Here is a 25,250-nt window from a genome sequence, read left to right on the forward strand (position 1 = left end):
GGATTTCCCAAATGGCTCTGTATTTTTATTAATTGGCCACCAGGCATTTCAACTGTGGGTTACCAGCCTGAAAATAGACAAGGTGACTAAGAATTGGAAGTGAATCTCTTACTGGTGTGGGGTCATTATTACAATCAGATTTTTGCTGCTGGCTGTACGGCAAAAGTTGCCATCATAGTTGGCTTGTCTCTTGGCAGAGGCAACTATGACTGGATTTGCCAAGGCTGATGTACCCAGCTCCTCATCTGCAGAGGTGCTTCTTCCATGCCCAGGTTAAGAAAGCTTACCTGGGAAGTGCAGGGAATCTACTCCTGCTGTTGCTCATACAGTACCTGTTTTATGGGTATCCATATGCTATTCTTTAAGGGTATCATGCTGGCACTACTTGTACTCAGAGGACATGCAGATCTCCCCAGTGGAAGTATAAGCTGCAAACTGCTGATGTTTCACAATGTTGCATCACTCAGCCAAGTATATTTCTGCCATCTTGAGAGTGCATTTAATTTTACTTAAAGAGGTATGAGGAGTTATGCCAAGATGCAGTTTACCTATCCTTAATGGCATTTCATCACTTAATGTCTCTTCAGAGATTAACAGAATAAGGCACAATTTGGGATGTCCACAGCTTCCTGAAGCTTTAGTACTGTCAGCTGAAGGTCTTCATGTTATACTTGCTCTACTCTCTGCCTTAAGAATAAGAGTTTTGCTTGATATCGCTTGCACAGTCAACTTTTATTATTCCTTATTCAAAAAGTAGAAATGTTCTTTCAGGAGAATTGGCTGAAGGGTGCATTCATCTACCCTGCTTACCTATGGGGGACCTGAACTTCCCGGACATCTGCTGGGAAGAGCAGTCAGCCAGGTTAGATCATTCACGTAGGTTCTTAGAGTGCAGGACCTCCATCTAACCCAGGAGGTGCACAGCCCCACCAGGGGGGACGCCTTGTTGGACCTAGTGCTGGCCACGGGTGATGACCTGGTGAGGGGGCTGCAGGTGCTCGACCACCTGGCCGACAGCAATCATCGCCTGCTGGAATTCACCATCCAGTGCAAGGTGGCAAAGGCAAGCAGTAAGGCAGTGGCCCTAGATTTTAAGAAGGCAAACTTCAACGAGCTAAGGAGGATAGTTGAAAAGCGCTGAGATCCCAGAGGGGAGGGGAGCCAGGTGTCCAAGGAGAGTGGTCGCTCCTTAAGGAGACGATCCTCCAAGCCCAAAGGAAGGTAATCCCGATGAGGATCAAAGGGAGCAGGAGAGCACACAAGCCTCCATGGCTCACCAAAAGCATCCGGGAATGTCTCCTTGCTAAAAAGGAGGCTTACGCCCAATGGAAAGAAGGGGTCACCTCTAGGGAGGACTATTCTGCAGTTGCTCGGGGATGTAGGGGGGTAGTTAGGAAGGCCAAGGCAGAGATGGAACTGGGACTAGCTTCCCAAATTAAGGACAATAAGAAGTCCTTTTTTAAATACATAGGAGGTAAAAAGAAGGTCCCAGGTAATGTGGGGCCCTTGCAGGACACGTTGGGAAACTTGGTCGTCACACCAGACGACAAAGCTAACATGTTTAACGATTTCTTTGCCTCTGTCTTCCTAAATAGGGACCAGGACAGCCACCTCCCTGCTGGGCCCCCCTCAGGCCCTGGGGGAGGCACACCTAGGCCAAGGGTTAGCTAGGATTTAGTTAGGGAGCTTCTCGAGGGGCTGGACGTTTTCAAGTCAGTCGGTCTGGATGTTCTCCACCCTAGAGTTCTAAAGGAACTGGCCGAGGTCATTGCAAGTCCCCTGGCACGGCTTCATGAGCACTCGTGGTGCTCCGGAGAGGTACTGGAGGACTGGAAGAGGGCCAATGTGGTTCCCATCTTCAAAAAAGGGAGGAGGGATGACCCAAGAAACTGTAGACCAGTTAGTCTTACCTCGATCCTAGGCAAGCTGTTCGAGGAAAATTATTCTGGCACACATCCAGGAGGGGCCAGCAGGGGACTGCATGCTTAGGGGCAACCAACACGGGTTCATCAGTGGCAGGTCCTGTCAGACCAACCTGGTGGCCTTTTACAATCAGATCACCAGATCATTAGATGCAGGGGTAGCAGTGGACATAGTCTTCCTGGACTTCCGGAAGGCTTTTGACACTGTCTCTCACCCCATTCTCATTAAGAAACTGGGGGGCTGTGGTGTAGACACCCACACAGTCAAATGGGTCGCCAACTGGCTGAAGGGCCGCACCCAGAGGTTGGCAGTAGATGGGTCCTACTCAACCTGGGAGGACGTGGGCAGTGGGGTCCCCCAGGTCTCGGTCCTCGGGCCCGCACTGTTCAACATCTTCATCAGTGATTTTGGACGAGGGGGTAAAAAGCACCCTGTTCAAATTTGCTGATGACACTAAGATGTGGGGGGACGTGGGCACACTAGAAGGATGCACCAGACCTACAGGTTGGGGAACTCTCCTCTTGTCAGCATGGAGGCGGAAAAGGACCTTGGAGTCATCATTGACTCCAAGATAAACATAGGCCGGCAGTGTGGGGAGGCAGTCAGGAAGGCCAACCGCACCTTGTCATGCATCCACAGGTGCATTTCATGCAGGTCCAAAGAGGTGATCCTCCCCCTCTATGCGGCACTGGTCAGGCCGCAGCTGGAGTATTGCGTCCAGTTGTGGGCGCCACACTTCAAGAGGGATGTGGACAGCATGGAGAGGGTCCAGAGGAGGGCCACTCGTATGATCAGGGGACAACAGGGCAGGCCCTATGAGGAGAGGCTACGGGACCTGAACCTGTTCAGCCTCCAAAAGAGAAGGCTGAGGGGGGATCTAGTGGCCTGTTATAAACTAGTCGGGGGGATCAGCAGGCATTGGGGGAGTCACTGTTCCCTCGAGCACCGCCAGGAGTGACAAGGAATAATGGTCAGAAGCTGGCAGAGGGTAGGTTTAGGTTAGACATCAGGAGGTGCTACTTCACGGTCAGGGCGACTAGGATCTGGAACCAACTTCCGAGGGATGTGGTGCAGGCTCCTACCCTTGGGGGTGTTTAAGAGGAGGTTAGATAAACACTGTGCTGGGGTCGTTTGACCCCAGTACTCTTTCCTGCCATGGCAGGGGGTCGGACTAGATGATCTGTTCAGGTCCCTTCTGACCCTGGAAACTATGAAACTATCTTATGGAAGATGTAATATACAATTCAGTACCCTATTCCACCCACAGTTTATCATTTAAGTTAGGTGCTGTCCAACTTTTGCACAGGGGCTGCACACTGCAGGAGCATTTCCCACAGAATGTCCTCCATACTGCATGGATTGTAGTGGTGGCATGAGGTCCCCCCCACCATGTGAGTTGGACTAGCAATGGTGCACAATGGCTGTACTTTAAAACAACCTTACTGAGGGTGGAGGAATGAACCATTCTGATGCAGAGAAAGACTAGCAAATATGGTAGAAGACCAGCTTGGCTTAACAGGGAGCTCTTCAGTGAGCTAAAATACAAAAAAAAGCTTACAAGAAGTGGAAGCTTGGACAGATGACTATGGAGGAGTATAAGAGCATTGCTCTTGTAGAAAGGGATGAAATCAGGAAGGCCAAAGCACAACTGAAGTTGGAGCTAGAAAGGGACGTGAGGGGTAAGAAAAAACATTTGTACAAGTATGTCACCAACAAGAGGGAAAGCATAGGTCCCTTACTAAATAGTGACGGCTGAGGTGGAAAAGGCTGAAGTACTCAGTGCCTTTTTCACCTCAGTCTTCACAGGCAAAGTCTAATCCCAGACTGCTGCACCTGGCAGCACAGTTTGGGAAAGAGGGGAGCAGCCAACAGTAGGAAAAGAACAGGTTAGGGACTCTTTAGAAAAGCTGGACATGTACAAGTCCATGGAGCCAAAATGGATGCAGCCAAGGGTGCTGAGGGAGTTGGCCAATGAGATGGCAAAGTCACTGGCCAGCATTGAAAACTTGTGGTGATTTGGGAGAAGTCCTGGACATTTGGAAAAAAGGGAAATATAGTGCCCATCTTTAAGAAAAGGAAGCAGTAGGATCCAAGGAACTAGAGGTGCATAGATGCATTGGTCTGATATCGGATTGGCATCAATACAAAGAAAATCAGCCTGATGACTTTGATAATTTGTCTGATAAATGCCCATGCATGTGTGCAGCCACAGCACAGCATGTAGGCAGTGAGGAGCAGAGTTGGCAGAGTGGAGTGCTGCATGCCGCTGGTAAGTCTGGTGTGGTGGGAGGGGGGCAGGGCATGGACGCAGAGGTGACCCGAGCAGGGTGCGGGGCCCAGGGCAAATCAGCCCATGTGGGCCCTGGCTCCAAAGAAGCTGCCATTGCCATTGGCGGGGTGGGGTATAGCGAGCAGCTGGACATGGAGCACCACTCTGCCTGGTTCTGCACTGCTGCCACTCCATTGGGCTCTGCGGGGCCCCTCAAAGCGCAAGGCCCAGGGCAGTTGCCCCTATTCCCCCCGCCCCAGGATAACCGTGTATGTGGGGGGCGTATGGGAGGAGTGGGGCTGGGGTGGGGCCTGCCCAGCTAGTGCCGAGGTGAGTGCAGGACAGAGGCACGGCTTATTGGGGGGAGGGAGCAGCTTCTACCACTGCAGGTGGCTCGTCCAGCTGTTCCTACCGCTCGTCTGGGAGGGTATGGATGGGACTTATGCACCCGGATCTGGGGAAGGCGGGCTGGGGCTGGGCTGTTCCCGGCTGGGCAGATCGAGAGGCACACACCCTCCTGGATGAGTGGCAGGAGCCACCGGATGAGCTGTGCGCAGTGGCAGGAGCCACCATCCTCCTTCCCTTCCTGCGTTCCCCCAACAGGCCACATCTCCATCCTGCGTCCACCCCAGCCCACAGCTGCAGCTCGCCAAAGAAGCTGCCATTGCCATTGGCGGGGTGGGGTGTAGCGAGCAGCTGAACATGGAGCCACCACTCTGCCTGGCTCTGCACTGCTGCCACTCCATTGGGCTCTGCGGGGCCCCTCAAAGCGGAGGCCCAGGGCAGTTGCCCCTATTTCCCGTCCCCCAGGATAACTGTGTATGTGGGGGGGTATGGGAGGAGTGGGGCTGGGGTGGGGCCTGCCCAGCTAGTGCCTGTGGAGATCTGGGGGGCACGCCCCGCCCCACACGAGCTGCTTGCATCTCTGTTCTGAGCGCTGCTCCCCACCCCAGCTGGTCAGTACCTGCCCCAGCCCCTCTCCCTCCATCACTGTAGGGGCCTTGATCTGCCCCTCCCCCCCCACACCCCTTCCTTCTCCTTTCACCATACCAGACTTACCAGCTGGATACAGCTCTTCAAGCTGAAGAGCTGTGTATCGGAAATCAGATCAATATCGGCCGATGTGCTTCCTTAAAAATCGGCTATCTGTATCAGCCCCAAAAATCTCTGTTGGTGCACCCCTACAAGGAACTACAGACCATTGAGCCTTACTTCAGTCCCCAGAAAAATCACGGAGCAGGTCCTTAAGGAATCCATTTGTAAGCACTTGGTGGAGGAGGTGATTAGGAACAGTCAGCATGGATTCACCAGGGGCAAGTCATGTCTGACCACCCTGATTGCCCTCTATGATGAGATGACTGGCTCTGGGGATGTGGGGAGACCAGTGGACATGCTATATCTTCACTTTAGCAAGACTTTTGATATAGTCTCCCACAACATTCTTGCAAGCAAGCTAAGGAACTACAGTTTGGATGAGGGGACTGTAGGTGGATAGAAAACTGGCTGGATCATTGAGTTTACAGAGTAGTAGTCAATGGCTCGATGTCTAGTTGGCAGAGGTATCAAGTGGAGTGCCTTAGGGGTTGGTTTTGGCCAGGTTTGTTCAGTGTCTTCATTAATGATCTAGAAGATGGGATGGAGCGCGCCCTCAGGAAGTTTGTGGATAACACCAAGCTGGGTGGATATGCTGGAGGTTAGGGCTAGGATTCAGAGAGACCTCAACAAATTAGAGGATTTGACTAAAAGCAGCCTCATGAGGTTCAATAAGGACAAATACAATGTCCTGCACTTAGGATGGAGGAGTCCTATGCACCAGTTCTGACTGGGGATCAACTGGCTAAGCAGGAACTCTGTAGAAAAGGGCCTGGGGCTTGCAATGGACAGCAAGCTGAATAAGAGCCAAAAGCGTGTCCCTGTTGCCAGGAAGATTGGCAGCATACTGGTCAGCAAATTGGGGAAGTGACTATTCCCCTCTGTGGCATGGGTGAGGCCACATCTGGAGTACTGTGTTCAGTTTTGGGCCCCCCACTTCAGAAAGGATGTGGACAAATTGGAGAGAGTCCAGTGGAGGTCAGTGAAAATGATTAGAGGGCTGGGGCACATGACTTCTGAGGAGAGGCTGAAGGAACTGGGCTTATTAAGTCTGGAGAAGAGAAGACTGGGGACTTAATAGCATCCTTCAACTACCTGAAGGCGGGTTTCCAGAGAAGCTGCAGCTAAACTGTTCTCCATGGTGACAGATAACAGAACAAGGAGCAATGGTCTCAAGTTACGACAAGGGAAGTTTGGTTAGAGATTAGGAAGAAGTTTCTCCCTAGGAGGGTAGGAAAGCACTGGAATAGGTTACCCAGAGAGATAGTGGAAGCTCCATCCTTGGAGGTTAAGACCTGGCTAGACAAAGCCTTGGTTGCTATGATACAGTTGGGGATGACCTGGCTTTGAGCAGAGGGTTGGACTAGATGACTGTCTGAGGTCCCTTCCATCCCTAATTTTTCAGTGATTCATATACCCCCACCTTAACTTTTCAATGAAGCAAATGTCCCCACCCTCCACCAGCAGCATGCCCCTTTTACCTCTCAGCCCCACAGGCTGCACAGGTGTGCATGAACCCCTGGGCTTTCTCCTCGGATGGCAGCAGGAGAGGCAGCTGCTGGTGCCTGTGGGGCATATGTTGACAGCCAAAGTAGGGCAGCCCCGATTTAGTCAAACTTAAGGAGGTTGAAAATGAACCATACGTGACTTGCATAATGTGGCAAGTTGTGTAAAATACTTGCAATATGCTATTGCTGCATTGTCTTTCAGCAAGGAAGACTGTTTCCATGCAGTGGGACATTATCTTGCATGAGGAAATATACTGTATTGGCCTCTTATTCACAAAGTAAGTGCAGAGCTGGTTGGAAATAGTTTTGTCTTTTTCTATAGACAGCTTCTGTTTTCCATCCAAAAAAGAAAGAAACTAAAGTTTCAAGCCAAACTGCTCAAAACTGAAAATATTTCAGCCAAAGCTTGGTTTTCCAAGTACAAATATTAGTTTGTGAGAGAGAGTCCATCAGAAAAACTTGATAGAAATTTTTCTACCAACCTCAGTTTTAATTGATAACTATTTTTTCTGCATTTATTCTGATTTGTTTTTTCTTTTGCAAAGAGTTTTAGTCCAGTCTTTTGACATGAACATAATTCTATAGGTTGATCTCTGGAATAAAAGAAGGGGTAGGCTACTTGATAAACTTATTTAATAAGCTGGTGTCTGTTAGCTGCACTGTCATGGTCTTTCTAGAGATTCTTGCATGTCTAGTGACACAAGACACGTTGACATTGTTTATTATGGACAACCAAGTTGAATGAAGTAGAGACCTAAGAAAAATTAAGACTTGGATTAAATAGTGGACATGAAAATTTAGGAAAAAATAACTTAGGATTGATGGCAGTTTTTTGGGTTTTTTTCATTAAAATGAAAAATCCAAGGAGTTTATTTCAGGTTGAATGAAATGTTTTGTTTATCAGGAAATCAAACAAGCTGTTTCATTAATAGGTACTATTATCCCTTTTTAATTAACAATTCAGTTAACATTTCTAAACAGGACATTGTTTAACCTTTTCAATTCAAAACAATTTGTTTAAAAATAGTGAAACAGACTGTTTTGATTTTTTCCAAAATACATTTTTTTCATCTTACCAGCTGATGCTGTGCACCAGTTTGGACCTGAAATTGCAAATAGTGGTGTGGAACTGCATTTTAAGGCAAACTGTCCATATGAAAAATATCCATATAACTTTTGCTTGAAGTTCTTGGACTGTGCTCTCTGCTTCCACTGTAATGCTCACTCTTCAAGGTATCTTTGTTCTTTCTTAGAAGAAAGGGAGGCAGGCCATCAGAGAATCAACAGAGTAGCAGTCAGATGAGTTAGGAACTGGATCATAAATAAATGCAATCCATGGCACATATAAAGGCTTGCAAAACATGCATGCAGTGCTTACTGTGTATGGAAAAGGAACATAGAAAAGAGATCATTCTGTTTTTATATAACATCTTTAGGATTGAAAATCCAATTTTTAGTAGGTAATGATATTGTTCTTAGACTTGACACGAGCTCATTTTGCAAATATGTCATTGTGAAGTAATATTAATGTCAGGGTAAATAAATTGTCATAGGAAAGGCTCTCAGATAGGTGGGTAAGTTCAAGTCTGTGTTACTGAGCAGCAGGTGCTCATGCCATATTTTATTCAGAAAATATGAGCAAAAGGTTTTATTGTGCGTTTTGCAGGCCAAGGAAACGATATATAATCTTGCCAGCATGTTTCTGAGACTGATAGAGCTGCATTTACTGCCACAGAAGTATGCAATTTTGAGAATATAAAACAAGCTGCTAATAGTTGCCCACCAAATCTAAACCCCCTCTTTGGAGGCAATATTGACAGTCTTCTAAGGAAAATGAAAAAACCCCAAACCCTCTGCTAATCTTTCCAGGCAGGATCACATTCTGTAATTGCATTCAACCCAGCAGCCCTATCAGAACCTAAAGAACATTTAGAAAAATTAATTAAACTGCCTGCTTCATTATTCATCAAATGACTCGAGGCTTGTGTTCTGTTTCAGGTTACACAAAATGACTTGGTTTGTAAAGGCATAAGTAAGTTCAATTTTATTTCCTAAAATTTTTGTGACTTCAGAATTTGTATTACTGATCTGTGCCCAACACTGTACAAGGTGCATATCAGCATATTTCAGCTTAAAAGAGTAGATTCTAGGAAGGCATGAACTGACAGGTTGAACATTTGCCTTGAAAACGCTACTAAGTAAGTACACATGGGGAGATGGATTCTGTAAGGTTCTGAAGGCATTCCTCTAGGTACACTGCTGCCTTTTATAGTATGGCATTTGTCTTTATGTTTCATAGGTGTCTCATGGGCTGTTCTGGAATTCCAGATATGATCAATAGGTAGGAAAGGAGAATAAATAAAGCGTCATAGCAAACTAGAGGGAAGACGAGATGCAGCTGATTAAAGTAAGCTTTATGCCATTGGCATCAGCCTTGGGCTGTGCTGTCAATAATGAATGGTCTGATCATACTGGGGCTTAAATATTTAAAGTATTTTAAGGATTGATCCTGTATGGTTAAAAACTATCAGTTAGCTTGAGCTTTAATTAACATTTCTATTTGACTAATACTGAATATGCTAGAGGGCAGGATTTTTTTATGTGTAATAATTCATTGGTCAGAGAACTTTACTGTGCTTAGCATGTACCCCCTATTCCTTTCTGTAGTGTCTTCTTGGATAACTAATGTTTTCATAATGTTTTCTTACATTATTAATGTTGGTCCCTTTATAATAGTCAGGTTTCATTTATCTTCAGGTTTGCCCCCACCTTCAATTATAGAAAGGAGACTACTCCTTGTTGCTGTCAGGGCCTTAGCCTGATGAATGTATCTTAACAGACTTAGAGATGACTTCATCTGGTCCCAGAGTAGTCCTTGGATTCTTGGCCATGGAGCTCAGCAAGAGGGCTCCAAAGCCAAGTTTGTGCATCAGGGAATTCCCTGGGAGTTAGAGACTGGATAAATCAGTCCTTTCATGGTCACACATGGTGCACAGGTGTGTGACATAGCATTGGTAACAATATGTACAAGTGTTTAGAGAGGATCCAAGGAGCTACGTCATTCAGCAGACAATAGTTTGTCTTTTATTACCCTTTCATGGCCAATTCCCTACTGTACTGAGTTTTATCTGTCTCTTAAGTATCACTTAAGAATTATGGGTGGAAGATTCCCCCTATACAGGGGGCTGGCAGAAAGGTTGTATGTCTTTAAATCCCATTTAAGCCCTATTTTCATAGGCTTTGTAGTATACTTCACCCTAGAGCTTGTGGACAGCAAGTGTGGTCCTTGCAATGACTGAATGCAAAATGCTACTGAAAAAAGTTACCTTGTGAAACAACATAGAGCAGGGGCAGGCATTTATTTTGGGTGGAGGGCCATTTACTGAGTTTGGCAAGCTGTCGAGGGCCGCATGGGTAGCCCTGCCCCTTGACAGGTGCCCTGCACTCTAGTTGCCATCTTGGGACTGGAAGTCCTGTCCCTGGCCTCTGCCCTTTCCTATCAGAAGTACCTCCCCTTGCCCCTGGAAGGACTCCTTTGGGGAAGAGAGTTTGCCATCTTAGAATGGGGGAAAAAAACAAGTTATTACTAAAAATCAAACACCCATAATAATATATTTTAATTTAATTAGAAAATGTATTTTTGTCTTGATTTGTGTGTGTTTGTGCTATATATGTAGAAGTGATTGCATAATAGCTCAAAATGCAGTCTTACTTTTGTATATTGTCGGGGGTGTGCAGGGGTGTTGGGGTATGGGTGAATGGGTGTGGGGAGGTCTGTGTGGATGTGGGTGGTTGGGTATGGGGGGTTTATGGGGATGTCTGGCTATATGCGTGTGGGTACGGTAGTGTGATTGTGTGGGGGAGGGTGTGGCTGTGGGGTGTGTGAGAAGGGTTTGAGGGTATGCGGGATGTGCATGGGATTCCCTCTGTGTGTACTCCCGTGAGCTGGTCAGCCCCTGTCCCCACCTGAGTACCCTGTGGCGCCTCCCTGCCACCACCACCAACAGTATGCAGCCCCAGTGTGCCTGCTCTGCACCACCCAGCCATGGTGTGTCCTGCCACCCCAGGCATGCAGCGGTAGTGATGGGAACCATTGCATGTAGCTGCAACCCTGTGCCCCGTGTGCTGGCTCTGGGCTCGCCCATCTAGTCTGAACAGCAGCAGCAGTGGCAGTAGCAGCTGGGCAGAAACTGCTGCTCAGCGCAGGGGAAAGTGGCCTCTCCTCCTCGCCTGTCCTGGGCAGTTTTTGGTGTGGCTGCCTGGAGTCCTTGCCACACTGGGCTGCCCTGCAGCTCCGTCACTGCCACTTGTGAGCTGCCCTGTGGCTGCTCCACACCGTCACTGCTGCCATGCTAGGCAGCCCAGAGGCGGCGGTGATGGACAGGAACATGGGGCCTGCATCAGTGTCCTGGGGCCAGTGCCAGTGGGGCCCAGATCTTGGCAGCATGAGCAGGGTCCTGGCTGACGGGCTCTGTGGAGCTGGGCCAGCTCCCCTGTCTCCCTGCTGGTGCAGCCCAGCTCTGTAGACCCCTGCCTGCCCACTGGCTGCTTCTTCACCATGTGGCTCCTGGCTGCATGGCCCCGACCTCAGGACTTGTCAGGAGCTGGCCTGGCTCGGAAGGACTAGGATGATCACCCATGGTCCCCCCCTCCTGTTCTTACCTGAATTTCCTGCTCCAGTGCAGGCAGACACAAACAGCTTCACGAGCCCAGGCCAGAAGCCTCTGCTAGGTAGGGGCTTTCAGTTGGGGCGGTGGGGCCGGGCTGGGTGGGCCTTGCTGCTGAGTCCTGTTGTGGCTTCTCCTGGGTTCTACTGCCCCTGGCACCTGTCATCTTTGACAGGTAACCAGGGGCAGATAAATATAAATTTTCTAATTTTTTTAAGGTTCATATAGGATGGCCTGCTGGGCCAGATGTGGCTTGCAGGCCATATTTTGCCCACCCCTGACATAAAGCTTTCTTTTAAAAGCTGCCATCCTCATAGCTTTCACATGGAGACAGGAGTGGGCATGGTTAGATCCAGGATTTTGGGACATGGGGTGTGGGAGAAATCATCTGTTCTGCAGGAGTGGCTACCTCTTGGCGCCCAGCCTGCCCCATCCCACATCAGTAGCTCTGGACACCCACTCACTTGGAGAGGGGTGGGCAAAAATAGCAGCTTCTGGAGCTACTAGCTGGCCATATTGCCACTTCCCTGGGTGCAGAGGTGTCTTATTATGCCTTGGCCAAGTGCTACTCTCTTGGCAGTATCAGCAGTGTGGGGCTCTAGGTCACTACACATTCACTGAATAGTGACTATGGAAAACTCAAGAAGAAAAACCTCCACCTCATTGTCAATGGCTTGGGATTAGTGTTCTAAACCAGTATGCTTCTGAGCTCCTGTAAAGCTTGCAGTGGTGTCCTGACAGGGAGCTTTCCCGCTGCTAAACTGAGGGTAAGTAAGGCAGTTATGCAGTATTTTGACTTGGGGGGGGGGGGGGGGGGGAATGCCAGAAAGGAAGCTAGGATTTCAGGATCTAGTACTTTTGTCTCTCCCCCTCCCCACCACGCCCTGCTCATCTTACTTCAAAAGCTCAAACAATCGCTGCCCTGTGCTCAGTGGCTGTAAGCAGTTGGCTGTAAGCAGTAGTCAGACAATCCAGCTGTGGCAGCTTGTGGACAAGCAGTCACGTCTGGCTGGGTGTAGCTGCAATCCTGAAGGTCAGGCCTACATGCAGAACACCATGCATTCTGTAATGCATTTTTTTGTGTAGTTTTAATACTAAGAGTAAATATTTGTATATGTGCATGGGTTTTAAGGATAGGGAGGGCTATAATGATAATCTAGTCTGACCTCTTGCCTCACGTGGGCCCTTGGACTGTTACAATTACTGCCTTGAACCCAATCTAATATAATAATAAACCCAGTTGGTTTATTATTATAAATTATAAAAATACCACCCCAACTGGTTTGTCTGTCTGTAATTGCTCTGGGCCAACTGCGCATGCGCCAATTGGCTGTGAGGGCCTGGAGCGTTGCAGACAAAAGGCATGAGGGAGCCACTGCTCCCCCCACCCCCCAAACAGGGAGGGGGAGGCAGCAGGGAAGAGGGGAGAAAAGTAGGGGATTGGGAAGGGGAAGGGAGGGTTTCTGGAGACAGCGCTGCCCCCGACCCCCCACCGCACTCCCCCTCCTGCTGCCCAGCCCCAGCAACAGCTGTCAGAGAGGGGGGGGGGGGGCATGTTGCGTGCCACCAGGTGTCAGCAGCTGTGCTACCTCCCCTCTGCCCCCCCCAACTATTTGTGGCAGCTGGTGGCGGCACGGGGTGGAGCGGCAAGGTGGGGGGCACGGGGCCACACTGGGATTGGTGGGGTGGGGGCCCCAAGGGGCCTGATATGGGGAGTGGGAGGTGGGTGTACGGGGCCGGACATGGAGTGTAGGGCCGTGCATGGGGCTGGGTGCATGAGGCCGGAGGTGGAGCAGCAGCACTGCAGGGTACTGGGTAGCGGTGCTCCTTCCCCGCCCCTACTTCCCCCTGTCATTCATGATGGGCAATTTGTTAGTAGTCTGTTTGGTTAAGGCTTATATACTGTATTTGCTTGAATCCAGGACAAGGTTTATTTCCCCATTCAACCCGGGGAGGGAGAAAAGAACCTAATTTTGGATTTGAGTACAGGGAGGTGAGGAGGAGGAGGAGCAGGTAGCTGCTGCTATGGCTCTGACGGGCCCTGACTCAGGCTTGAAGTTGGAGTTGGAGCTTCAGCAACCTCCTGTCCCCCTGTCTTCCCTCCCTACTAGCAGCCTCTGTCCTCTGCCATCCCCTTGCAGTCTCTGCCCACCTTGCTGCTTACCAGCAGGTGTGCTTCTGGCCTGGGGCATGGTTGCACCAGCCCTGGCTTGGCTGTGAAGTCTACCCTCCTACTGCCTGCCCCGCCTCCCCCCAGCTTCTTTTTCTGCTCTGGCAGTGGAGAGGGGGGGCATGAATTTAAGACAATCCAATAACATCTATACATGGAAAATTATAACATTTATAATTTATAGAATCTAATTACTGGGCGGGTTGTCTTAAATTTGAAGTCTTTTTGGATTTTTATAAATACAGTATATCTTCTAGAAGGGTATCCAGGGTTGACAGATATCTTTTTGTTCATATATTCTATTATAGAGTAAATCTACATATATTCTTATCTTCTATATTTGCATGTGTGTGTAATGTGAAAATATGTATATGCGTATACATATAGGCATGTATACACGATAATACTGTGTGTGTACATACATACACGCATTCCTCTGTCTGTCTGTCTCTGTCTATATATATTTTTGAGTGTGTGTGTGTGTGTATATATGTATATAAAAAATGTATTGTTTTGTGTGTGCGTGTGTACACATATTGGAAAGAATTACATATTGTTTTGTGTGTGTGGGTACACATATATTGGAAAGAGTAATTTATGGTGCAGAAACTGTGCTGCTGTGAAGTGGTATATAGCTCTATTATATATTCATAGGCAAAATGTATCCAAGGGCAGACAGGTCTGTACAAGGTTTATATACCATGTGTTTTCCAGTTTCAGTGTGATACAAGTAATTCCCAGGCTTTATACCAGCTCTGTTCAAGAATGAATGGTGCCCATCTTTTCCCTCAGTTTGAAGCTTACAGAACTGAGCAGTGAGATTAAAAAAAAACCCTAAGAACAATCCAGACTTTCTCTTTTTCTCTGTTTCTTCCAAAGATAACTTTTTGCCTCCCCAATATGGGATCCTCACCCTTCTGATAAAGGACTCTGACTTGCTCTTGGTCATCACTGAAGTCCTGAAGATGAAAAAAACCCACAAAGTAAATGGCAAGCTGAAAAATGTAGGCTTTACGTGTAGGTGTCTGCATTTCAAGTAACACACTGTGCCTTTTGATGTCATCCTTTTCATGTTTTAGAGAACCATGCTTGGAGTCATTTTTCCTTTATTATAATATTTTCTCTTTCACAGTGTTTGTCAAATTCTGATCCTCTTGAAGTTAATGGGAGAATGTCCATTGACTTGGGACTAAAGTTTGACGTAGTATGTGTAGGTGTTTGGGGGAAAAAAATCAAGTGATCAGGCCTGCTTATTTGCACAGAACACTAAGGGTGAAGTGACACGTTACACGTGTACCACACTAAAGTCACTAAAAATGTGAGTATTCACACACACAAGCTTGTTAGCGTGTGCTAAGTGTCCTCTTAACCATCTCAGAATTACTACACTTCAGACGAGGGTTAACTCTTGGCTGTGCTACTTAGTTCATGTTAGGGTGCTGTTACACATTACCTGTAGGCTATACTAAGAGCTCGTAATATGGGAATGTCCACACATTAAAGCATGACGGCTAGTGCTAAATGCCCTCTAGGTGTCCTAAAGTTATGCCACTTTGGGTGAGGTTTAGCTTTGAGCTGTGTTGCCCAGCTTGTGTTACAATAATGTGTGACAGCTCCACAGAGATAAAATGACCAAATTTCAATTCTCCTGCATCCTAGGAGCTATGTGGACAAACTTTCCACCCCACAAACTTTACTGCCCAGGGAGTGGTACTGGCACCAAACCAACTCCTCCTCTGCCCCCCAGCTGGATTGTCTGACTACTGCTTACAGCCAACTGCTTACAGCCACTGAGCACAGGGCAGCGATTGTTTGAGCTTTTGAAGTGAGATGAGCAGGGCGTGGTGGGGAGGGGAAGAGACATATCTACCTGTGTCAGCCAGTATCAGAGAATGAGCTAAAGGATGTCCCCCCTGGACCTCATCAGGTGGGCATGAAACTGATGTCACAGTGAGGTGCATCACTGAAATCTGGGGTAAGGAAAGGCCCATCACCACCACAGACACAAAGGGCAGCAGGCAGAACAGGCAAGAACAGTGGATTACAGCTCAGATGGTAGCTCTTGGGCATCATCAGGACCAACTGCAGCACAGAACCAAAATTAAGTCCCTGAAGTCACAGTACGTAGGAGGCAAGGATGCCAACAAAGTGTTGGGTGCAGCAAATATTGTCATCCCCTACAGCAAGGACCTGGACCAGTTGTGGCTTCTAGTCATGGCCCTGTTCACTAGCTCTCTGGTGGCAAGTCATTGTGCAAGTCAGAGATGCTATTAAGCTTAAGGAGTGACTGCTCCAAGCTTATACTACCCTTAACACTGCTTAGCATTCCACAGCACTTAATATAGCCTATGGGTGACACATAACAATGCCCTTAGGATAACTTCAGTTTACCTTATGGAGATAAAAAAAGCAATTTGCAGTCCTTCAGAATCGCAGGATGCACAGCTTCCAGGCCCCCCTCCTTCCAGTGTAGAGATAGAGCCCAGGAGTCCTAGCCTACCCCTGCTCATCAGCCCTCTAATGACAAGTCAGAGCTGTGCAGGCAAAAAACAGTATTAACCCTTGATGTGAAACTGCACGTTAGTTTGGTCTAAGTCAGAGGTGGGCAATTATTTTGGCTGAAGGGCTGCTTAATGAGTTTTGGTGAGCTGTCAAGGGTTGCAACAGTAGCCCTACCCCTTGACAGGTGCCCTGCCCCTAGTCACCATCTTGGGACTGGAAATCCTACTCCCTAACCCCTTTGACCTTTGCCACTGGAATTACTCCTTTGGGGTGGGGGGCAGCGACAGGGGGTTGCCATCTTGAAACCAGCCATCTGGAGGTGTGTGGCTCCAGCCAGTTCCGGGAGGTGCATATTGTGGCGGAGAGTGGAGCCAAGATGGCCCACCTCTATCATGTGGGGCTCCCCACATCTCATGTGCAGCTCCTTATTGTACCAGGCGGATGCCCCATGCAATAAAACTGGCTGACTTCCCTGCTTTCTGCCACCATGTGCAGGTCCTGGGAGTCCACTGGGGAGAGAGGAGCTCTGCCACTTCCAGCGGAGTCCCAGGACATGCACGTGGTGACAGGGAACAAGGAAGGCAGCTGGCTTCATTGTGTGGCTTCCCCCTGGTGGCATGCAAGTTCTGGGAGTTGCATGTGAGATGTGGGTATCCCCGTTTGATAGTTGGGCCGGCTTGGCTCTGCTCCTTGCTGCCATGTGCACCTCCTGGAACCGGCTGGAGCTGCACACTGCTGGGTGGCTGCACCTGCATGGGCCATGAGCACCCCAAGGGCCTGCTGCTGCTGCAGGCAGCAAGGGCTGTGCGCCATGAGGGGGGAGCGTGTGTGTGTGTGTGTGTGTGTATGGGGGGTCCTGACAACCCCTCACCCCCCCCCAACACCCCACAAGCCCCACACACCCACATCCTGCCCATCCAAGCTCTGCATTCCTGCTGCCCCACTGGGTGTAGGCCCCGGCTTCTGTGCTCCCACTGGTCCGAGTCCCACGGTTTGTGCTTCTGCCCAGCTGCAACTTCTCTACCTGCTGCCGGGAGCGAGCACTACAGCAGGGACACAAGGAAGAATTGCTGGAGGCTGGGGAAGCTGAACAGGTGGTGGCATCAGTGGCCCCACCTGGAAGCTGTGTGTGCTGGCTAAGGCTGGGGCCCTCCCATGCACCAGGGTGGGACATGGGCTGGGTGAGGTACAATTAATTGGTGGGCACCCATGGATGAAATCACCTGGTGGGCTGGATGCGGCCCATGGGCTGTATTTAGCCTGACACTGGTCTAAGTGTAACATGTAATTTCAGCCTAATTTTGACTGTCATGGGCAGAGGGACAGGGCAGGATAATCATACTTAAGGATCTGACCCCGAACAATAGAAATATGTGAGTGTTGTGTCACTGGTTTACTGGTGTTGGACCAGACTGACAGTTACTGGAATATTTCACTTTTCAATTTTCATGTATGCGTAAATCTCATCTGTACTAAGGAATGTAATTTCACAATGTAGCCCTTAATAGTGATTTATAGGCAGTTTTGCTGCATGTAGAACCACAGAATGAGATTGGCATTTTATGAAGACCTCCCCTATCAAGTTAGATTTCTAAGCTCTTCTCGTTTCATGTTGGCTGTCAGCATGCATTCATCTTTCCCTTTCAGCTTACTTTTTTGTTGTTATTACCAGTTTACTAGCTTCTTGAAATGCACTGCTCTGTATTGTACTCTGAAGACAGCATTCTGTAGCATGTTTTTTTTTTTTTTTAGAATGTAACTAGAAAGAAGTCTAGATTGGAAGCAGTATATATTTTCAGACTTCAGGGAATAAGCAATCCTTGTTTGATTGTGGTTAGGAAGAAACTTATCTATGGACAAATTATTACGTAGCATGTTATTTCAGTGTTTCACGCACCTTCCCCTGCAGCATTGTTTTCTCACGGCTTTCAGAGACAGGATATTGAACTAAATGGATGACTGCTGTGATCCTTCATTGCTATTCTAGTATCCGTAGGTGAAGTCTTCAGTGGATCTTCAGAGCAGACATTTCAACGCAAGTCACTGGGTTTTCTAATGATTGACTTGCTATGGACCTTGCGTTAGTAGAGTTGGTTATCATTCAGTCTCTGTAACCTGGGCTTCTTGGAGACCAAACAAAAGGGGGACATTTGATAAACTTATTTTTAACTACAATTATCTACAAGAAACTCCACCTAAGGTGGCACCAGGCAGCCAGCGAACACTAGCAACCTTCTGTCAATAAACACCTAGGCCCTGATGTTGCAAAGACATAAGCACATGGTTAAGTTCCTGCTTTGAGATTGGGATTTGTCCCATTGAGTTCAATGTGTGAAGTTGTGCCCACACAACTTTTTTAGGGTCAGAGCTTTATTTGAAATGTAAGCCGGTGACTTATATGTGAAAACACTGCTTAAAATTCGCATGTGCTTATAATCCAAGGTATTTACCTTTTGAAAGTCCAGTTTTCCTTCCTGTATGCGTGCAACAGAAACAAAAGACCTGGCTTGTCATACATGCTTTTAGCGTATTTTATGACTGTAAAACAGGCTTATGTAAATCTTGTAGGAATATGTAGTTTATAGACAATCATCCTGAAAGTTAAGGGCTTAATTAAAACATTTATTCTCACTCAGCTACCCACTTTATTAAAATACCAAGTGGATCTAACACAGTAATGAGTGGCTTTCTAATAGTGTTATAAGTCAATTGATAGGTATTCCCTAGAGCAAGCTGAAATGTTTGTTAAAATACACTTCATCAAAAAGTCCTTTTTTGGAATAAAAATTTTCATTTTTTTTTAAATCAAAAGCATTATCAAAACCATAAGTGTGTTTTGTTTTTAAAAAAATCCTGTTATAATAGATTTGGAAAATGTCAACCGTTTCACTGTGGCTTTATATAAAACACAATGCTAAAAAATGCCTTGAAGATGATGACAAAAATAGGAAATAGTCCCGTTTTGAACGGTGGGAAATGGAGCCATTGTTGAGATTCTGGATCTTTTAACGAGGTCCTCCTTTTTTTTTTTGGATCAGTTCTAATATTAACATGGGTATCATTTTACAGCTGTCTCAACCTGTTTCTTCTTAGCACAAGGGAAGCCTCATGGGCTACAGAGACATCTTTGTTATCACAAAGCAGCTCTGTCAGTGGACATGGCTGCCATGCAGTTCCTCACATGAACAAATACTTCAAGTGGACATATTAACTATTGGCAGCTGAATTGTTTCTCCCTTCCAAGGTCTGTGCTCTTCAGATAAAGGCTTGGGGATATCTCAGCACTCTTATTTTTTGATCATCTCAACTCTTCCTTGTCATATTTCCTTTATCTCTGAATACCTGCTCTTTGACCTTTCTCCTCTTGCAGCCTTTTGAGATTTAGCATAGGGAATACCATTTTCTCCTGACAATCAAATTGGACTTTCTACAACAAATGCTGCCACAATCTGCTTACTTACAAATGAGCAACTCTTCTGAAATCATGTAAAAGAAGGAAGGATTTGGCCCTCTGTGCCCTTACTGGTTTCTGTTTGCCTTTGCCATGAAATCCATGCTCTTTTTCACTTGCGGGGAATGTCTGTATAAGATGTTTAGTGCAGAGTAGACTAATTAGCTCTGTAGTAAATGTCACGCATCTACACATGTAGCGCTATTATGTTGGAGTAAATTATTTAACTCTGCAGCAGGATAGTACCTGTATTTATTTATTATTTCTTGTTTTTTGTATATTTACTTGGGGTTTTTTTACCCTGCAGCAGTGCATGTATAGACACTGCAGGGGCTGGCTGAGGCACGAGGGATTTAGTGTGGGGGCTGCCTGTTGGCTAGCCCCATGGTGGAGTACTCTTATGCCCCAGCAAGCCGCTCCACAGCACGTTAAGATGGGGAAAGCAGCCCCGAGCTGGCAGGCTGACCTTACTAGAGTCTCTAGCTTGTTTCTGTTGGAACACAGGACGTTGGCATAGAGCAGGCTGCCAATTAGTTGACATATCTTTTCCTGTGTGCAAAAAAAGTTGTGGAAGGTGAGATGCACCCTGTACTGCTTTACATGATGCTCTATTCCCTATTCCTGCATTTATATGCTATCTGGTTTATCTGCTGTCATTTCCTCAGCGTAGACACCTTGTTATCCTACCTCTGTTTAAAGCACCTAGGCCCTAAATGATACTTAGGTGTTTCAACTTTGAGCACTGCAATGCTGAGCCCCAAGGTGTTGTGCTGTCTAGTAGAATTGTGTCAGCCCCAGGTTAGGTGCCCATGTGTTCCACACAATGCAGGAAAGAGTTAAGCATGTAAGGCCCATCCTTCATTTTACAATAAAGATGTAATTAACCAGTTAATCCCATCTTAAATTGTGACCCAGCCACATAAAGTAATGAATAGCATCATAAAACAAGGAATAAGCCACAGAGTTGTTCTACAAAAAATGTGTAATAATTTTGTGGCTGGTTCCTATCACACTAGTAGTTGAATGTGTGGCCAGTTACACCCCTGTGACTCGTAGCCCAGTGAGCTTATTTGGGTTCCTAGCTGTCAGGACCCATCATGCACTCCTGTGGCTGGAAGCCCCATTGGCTGACAGGGCTCCCAGCCACAGGGGTATCTCATGCATTCCCAGCAACTGGGAGGCAGAGTTTCTGAAAGGAGAAACTTGCTATTTGCTGATGCAGAGGGAGACTGGGCTTATGATCTGAGGCTCCCCCTACACCAGAAATAGTATGATGGGATCTGATGCTGGATCTCACAATTATGCCTCTTGCCATGCATGTGTGGCGTGATGGGAAGCGTGCTTATTCAGATCCCATGATGCCTTTACCTGCATGTCTGACAGGGGCATAAGAAAGAGATCCTTGGAAATCAGGTGGGTAGGCAGTTGCCTAATCTAAGTGAAATGCAGATGAAAATGGGACAGTTTCCTGGTATAAAGGGATGTAATAGTTGTGTCAATATCTAATGAAATGGATATAAGCTGTTACAATGTAACTTACATCTGTATGATTGTATAGTGATATATATGTAATAAAACTGCTGGACCTTTCACCTAGTTTCTTTCTGGGATAAAGTTTCAGGGGTTTAGATCACTTGTACTGCTATGACATCACATAGATGTAATACTTATCTCATAACAGCTGATATGTGCTTCTGAACTGAAGCTCTCCCTCCCCTTTTAAAGCGGGTCAAATGTAAGTTTTGCCCATAACCCTAGGTACCTAACCACCCAGAGATGGATGCTTGTCTCTGGCCAAGCAAGTACCTTCCTCTGGTTGGGTTCTTAGTTGAGAGTACCATCTTTGAGTTTAGACTGGAAATTTATTTTCTCTATGAGAGACCATGTGGACCCCATGGTTAGATCATACACTTGGGATGGGGGAGACTGAGATTCAGATCTCTGCTCCAGTGACTACTTGTGCAAATGTCCTCAGAGCTGAGCTTTTTGAGCTATGTTTACACTTTCAGCATAGGAGTGAGAGCAGCATCTGGTGAAGCCATTTTATCCATTCCTCAGGGCTCCCAAGAGGCCAGAAATTCAGGGACTGAGTGAGCAGGAGCAGGGCTTGCCCCCAAATTGCCAGGTAAGGAGCTCTGCTGCAGACCTGTATCAACAGGATGGGGGTGGATGACAGCTCTGTTAACCCTCATGAGGCCACTTGTCCTTGCTATGACCACATACACCACTGCCAGGTCCAGTTCCAGCCTGCTAGAGCAGCCAGACTGCTATTAGGTTTGGATACACAAGGTTGCTTTAGTGATTGAAGTATATGCAAATTTAGAGGTACAGAAAGCAAGCCAGCCAGTAGTATAGTATAAATGAGTGAGGTGACTGGAGGTGCTGCTTTTGATGGGGAGTGGGGGGCTCAAAAATAGCCACTGCCACAGCAGCAGCTGACTGTGTTGCTACCATCTGCACCCCAGCAGCTGGTGCTGCCCACTGCATTGTGGCTGCCTCAGGCATGGGGCTACCCTACTGTGCCTCTAATGTCAATCCAGACTAGCCAGTAGTTATGGCAGTGCCATAAATGAGCTAGCTTGAGTACAGGAGGCACACTTGATACGTTAATGTAGGCTTCATTCTGGCTAACTTACATTTCTGAGAAGCACACCTGTCTAATACACCTGTGCTGCTTTCAGTGTCTGAGTTACTGCATTGTCTAGTGTGTATACAAACAGGAGCTTGAACCTGAGTCTCCTAAATCCTAGTTAAGTGCTAGGATATTCTGAATACTCTGGGTAGGGATACATGGTACTTAGTATTGAAAACATCCCTACAGGCTGTTCCACGTAGGCTCCATCTGTCTTAAGTATGCATGGTCACAATGAGGCCTTAGTGGACAGGAAAATGACTAAGTTGAAAATTCTGCTTAGGTGGCTTTTTGTATATGCATTAGCAGAGAGTTAGATGCCTGTGGAAGTTTATCATCAAGGGCTAGAGACAGAAGTTCCTATAAATTGGTATAAGTGATTGGAAACCGGTTCAAATCTGTAACGACAGAAATTTAGTGCACAGACGACACAACGAGAAGCAATGGTCTCATGTTGCAGTAAGGGAAGTTTAGGTTGGATATTAGGAAATGTTTTCACTAGTAGAATAGTAAAACATTAGAACAGGTTACCCAGAGAGGTAGTGGTAGCTCCATCCTTAGAGGTTTTCAAAACCCAGCTAGAAAAAGCTTTGGCTGGATGATCTAGTTGGGGATGGTCCTGCTTTGATCAGGGGGTTGGACTAGATGACCTCCTGAGGTCCCTTCCAACCCTAATTTTCTATGATTCTATGATAAGCCACTTTCAAAATGGCTGAAACCAGTTTAAGATAAATCTGGATGGATATAGTATCAGACTTAACTGATTTAGGTTAAATCGCTTTATTAAACTCCTGTCTGAGATCCCCTCCAGATTGATGTTAATTCACAGTCCCTGAGCATCCCAGGATGCTTTGCACCTCTCCTGCAAATCCCGCCCAGCAGGTTGGGTGGGCTTGCTGTCTGCTCCAGCTCAGCAGGGAGGTATGCTCTAATGCCCACAGCTTCTGGCCTGGGCCACTGCAAGCATGTTGCTGTGTTTCCAGAAACAAAAGTGAATGTCTGTTCATTTGCTTATCAGTTCAATCTATGCAGCTTAGACTAACCTGCAAAGTTTGAATCAATTTAGTTTCTGTCTTTTTGAACTGTCTGTTAGCCCTCAAGCAGGGATGCTCAAATCCTGGCCCAAAGACCAGATCTGGCCCATGGAGCCATGTCACCCAGCTGTAGGACTCCCTGTGAATCTGGATATTTGGCGGCTGTGAAATTTCTGAACCCCTGGGGGCCCCACAGTCCAGATAACATGGCCCTGTGTACTATATTAGGCATGCAGGGCACAGCAGAGGCAGTGCAGGGTTCAATTCTGGTGCACTGGGATGGGTGAAGGCACTATGGGACTGATGTGAGGGGTGGGGACAGGGAAAGGGACAAGGAGAGGTGATGTGGGGCCCAAAACTGGCAAGATGGCACAGGGCCTGATTTGGCCTCCCGGCCAGCGTCACTTCATTTATCCAGCAGACAGAGCCAAAAGATATGGCACCGCTAACCTAGAGGATGGGGAGTTTTGGTGAAGTTATGGACACCTAAACAGTGGGCTTCAGTAGTTAAAGAGTATCTGTTCCCTGTCACACTGCTGATGGCATGCACACAAAAGATGTGGCTCTTATGAAATGCTGAGCTAAGGGCCAGTAGATCATGACTTTAGCTTATACCTTTAACTTCACAGGAGACAAGGGCATAAAAGAGCAAAATTTGATGTCTTATTTGATGCATCTGGAGTATCCATTCAGCATTTGAAAAATTAATGCACTTCTTATGTCAATTTATGGTAACTTCTTCACTGTTGACACACTAGCAAAGTATGAACAGGAATTTTGCTACCATGGCAGTAAGGGAATGAGGCTGATTTCATTCTTTGTGGACTGAAATCAATAATTATGCGCTGAAAATGAAGGTCTGACATTGGTGAAGTTGCACCCGTTTCATAGATTTCATAGATTTTCAGGGTTGTAAGGGACCTCAGTAGATCATAGAGTCTGACCTCCTGCCCTGGGTAGGAAAGAGCTCTGGGGTCAAATGACCCTGGCCAGATACTTGTCCAGTCTCCTCTTGAAGACCTCCAAGGTAGGGGAGAGGACCACCTCCCTTGGAAGCCTGTTCCAGATTCTGTAAAGAAGCTCTTCCTAATGTCTAATCCAAATCTGCACTCTGTCAGTTTGTGGCCATTGTTTCTTTTCTAGTTACTCCAAGGGGTGCCTTGGTATTTCCTATTCCTTGTTGAGTATCTCCTATTTCTTGGTGGCCGCCACCCCCACTTCCCTCGTCCCTCCTCCCCCCACAACGACAAATTTATAGATGGCCACTAGATCACCTCTCATCCTTCTCTTGTGGAGGCTGAAGAGATCCAGGTCCCTCAGTCTCTCCTCCTAGGACCTTACCTCCAGGCCCCTAAACACACGAGTGGCCCTCCTCTGAACCATCTCAAAATTATCCACATCCCTCTTGAAGTGCGGTGCCCAAAACTGGAGGCAGTCCTCCAGCTGTGGCTTTACCAATACTGCATAGAGGGGAAATATTCTCTCCTTAGACCTGTTTGTGATGCACCTGTTAATGCATGATAGTGTAGTTAACTCTATTGATCACTTCATCACATTGTCAACTCATGTTCATCTTTGAGTCGACTATGACTCGGGAGTTCCAATTCTGTTGCTGTGCTGCTTAGAAAGTCATCTCCTAGTCTGGAAGTGTGTTGGTGATTCCTTCTCCCTATGTGCAGTACTTTGCACTTATCTTTGTTAAACTGCATCCTAATTTGTTCTGCCCACTTTTCCAGCCTGTCCATAACTGCTAGAATCTGTTCCCTGCCCACCAATGTGTTTACTTTGCCCCATAATTTGGTGATGTCTGTGAATTTGGACAGGGTGCTTGCTCTTCTTGCCCTCATCCAAGTCACTGATGAAGATACTGAACAGCACTAGTCCCCTGGCTTAGTCCCATTGAAGATTTGGTCACTAAATTCTGACCAATCGTGACTACACTGCTTACAGAAAACCACGTAGTTAGATCAAGTGCGCCTGGGGCTTTTTCAATGCCTGTACC

General features: G+C 47.1%; 1 protein-coding gene across 2 annotated transcripts in view; it reads left to right on the plus strand.

The window, feature by feature from the left end:
* PLPPR1 (phospholipid phosphatase related 1) overlaps window positions 1–25,250 on the plus strand; it is a 261,329-nt gene that overhangs the window by 7,609 nt on the left and 228,470 nt on the right. The window contains exon 2 of one of the 2 annotated variants that reach the window (XM_090038882.1): window positions 8,791–8,824. The exons of the other annotated variant lie outside the window; for it this stretch is intronic. The gene's annotated coding sequence lies outside the window, so the exon portion shown is untranslated. The remainder of the gene's footprint in view (window positions 1–8,790; window positions 8,825–25,250) is intronic. 2 annotated transcript variants of the gene reach the window in all.

The sequence above is a fragment of the Crocodylus siamensis genome, chromosome 3, assembly GCF_052110815.1.
Source record: "Crocodylus siamensis isolate JL-2025a chromosome 3, ASM5211081v1, whole genome shotgun sequence".
Classification (NCBI taxonomy): domain Eukaryota; kingdom Metazoa; phylum Chordata; order Crocodylia; family Crocodylidae; genus Crocodylus; species Crocodylus siamensis.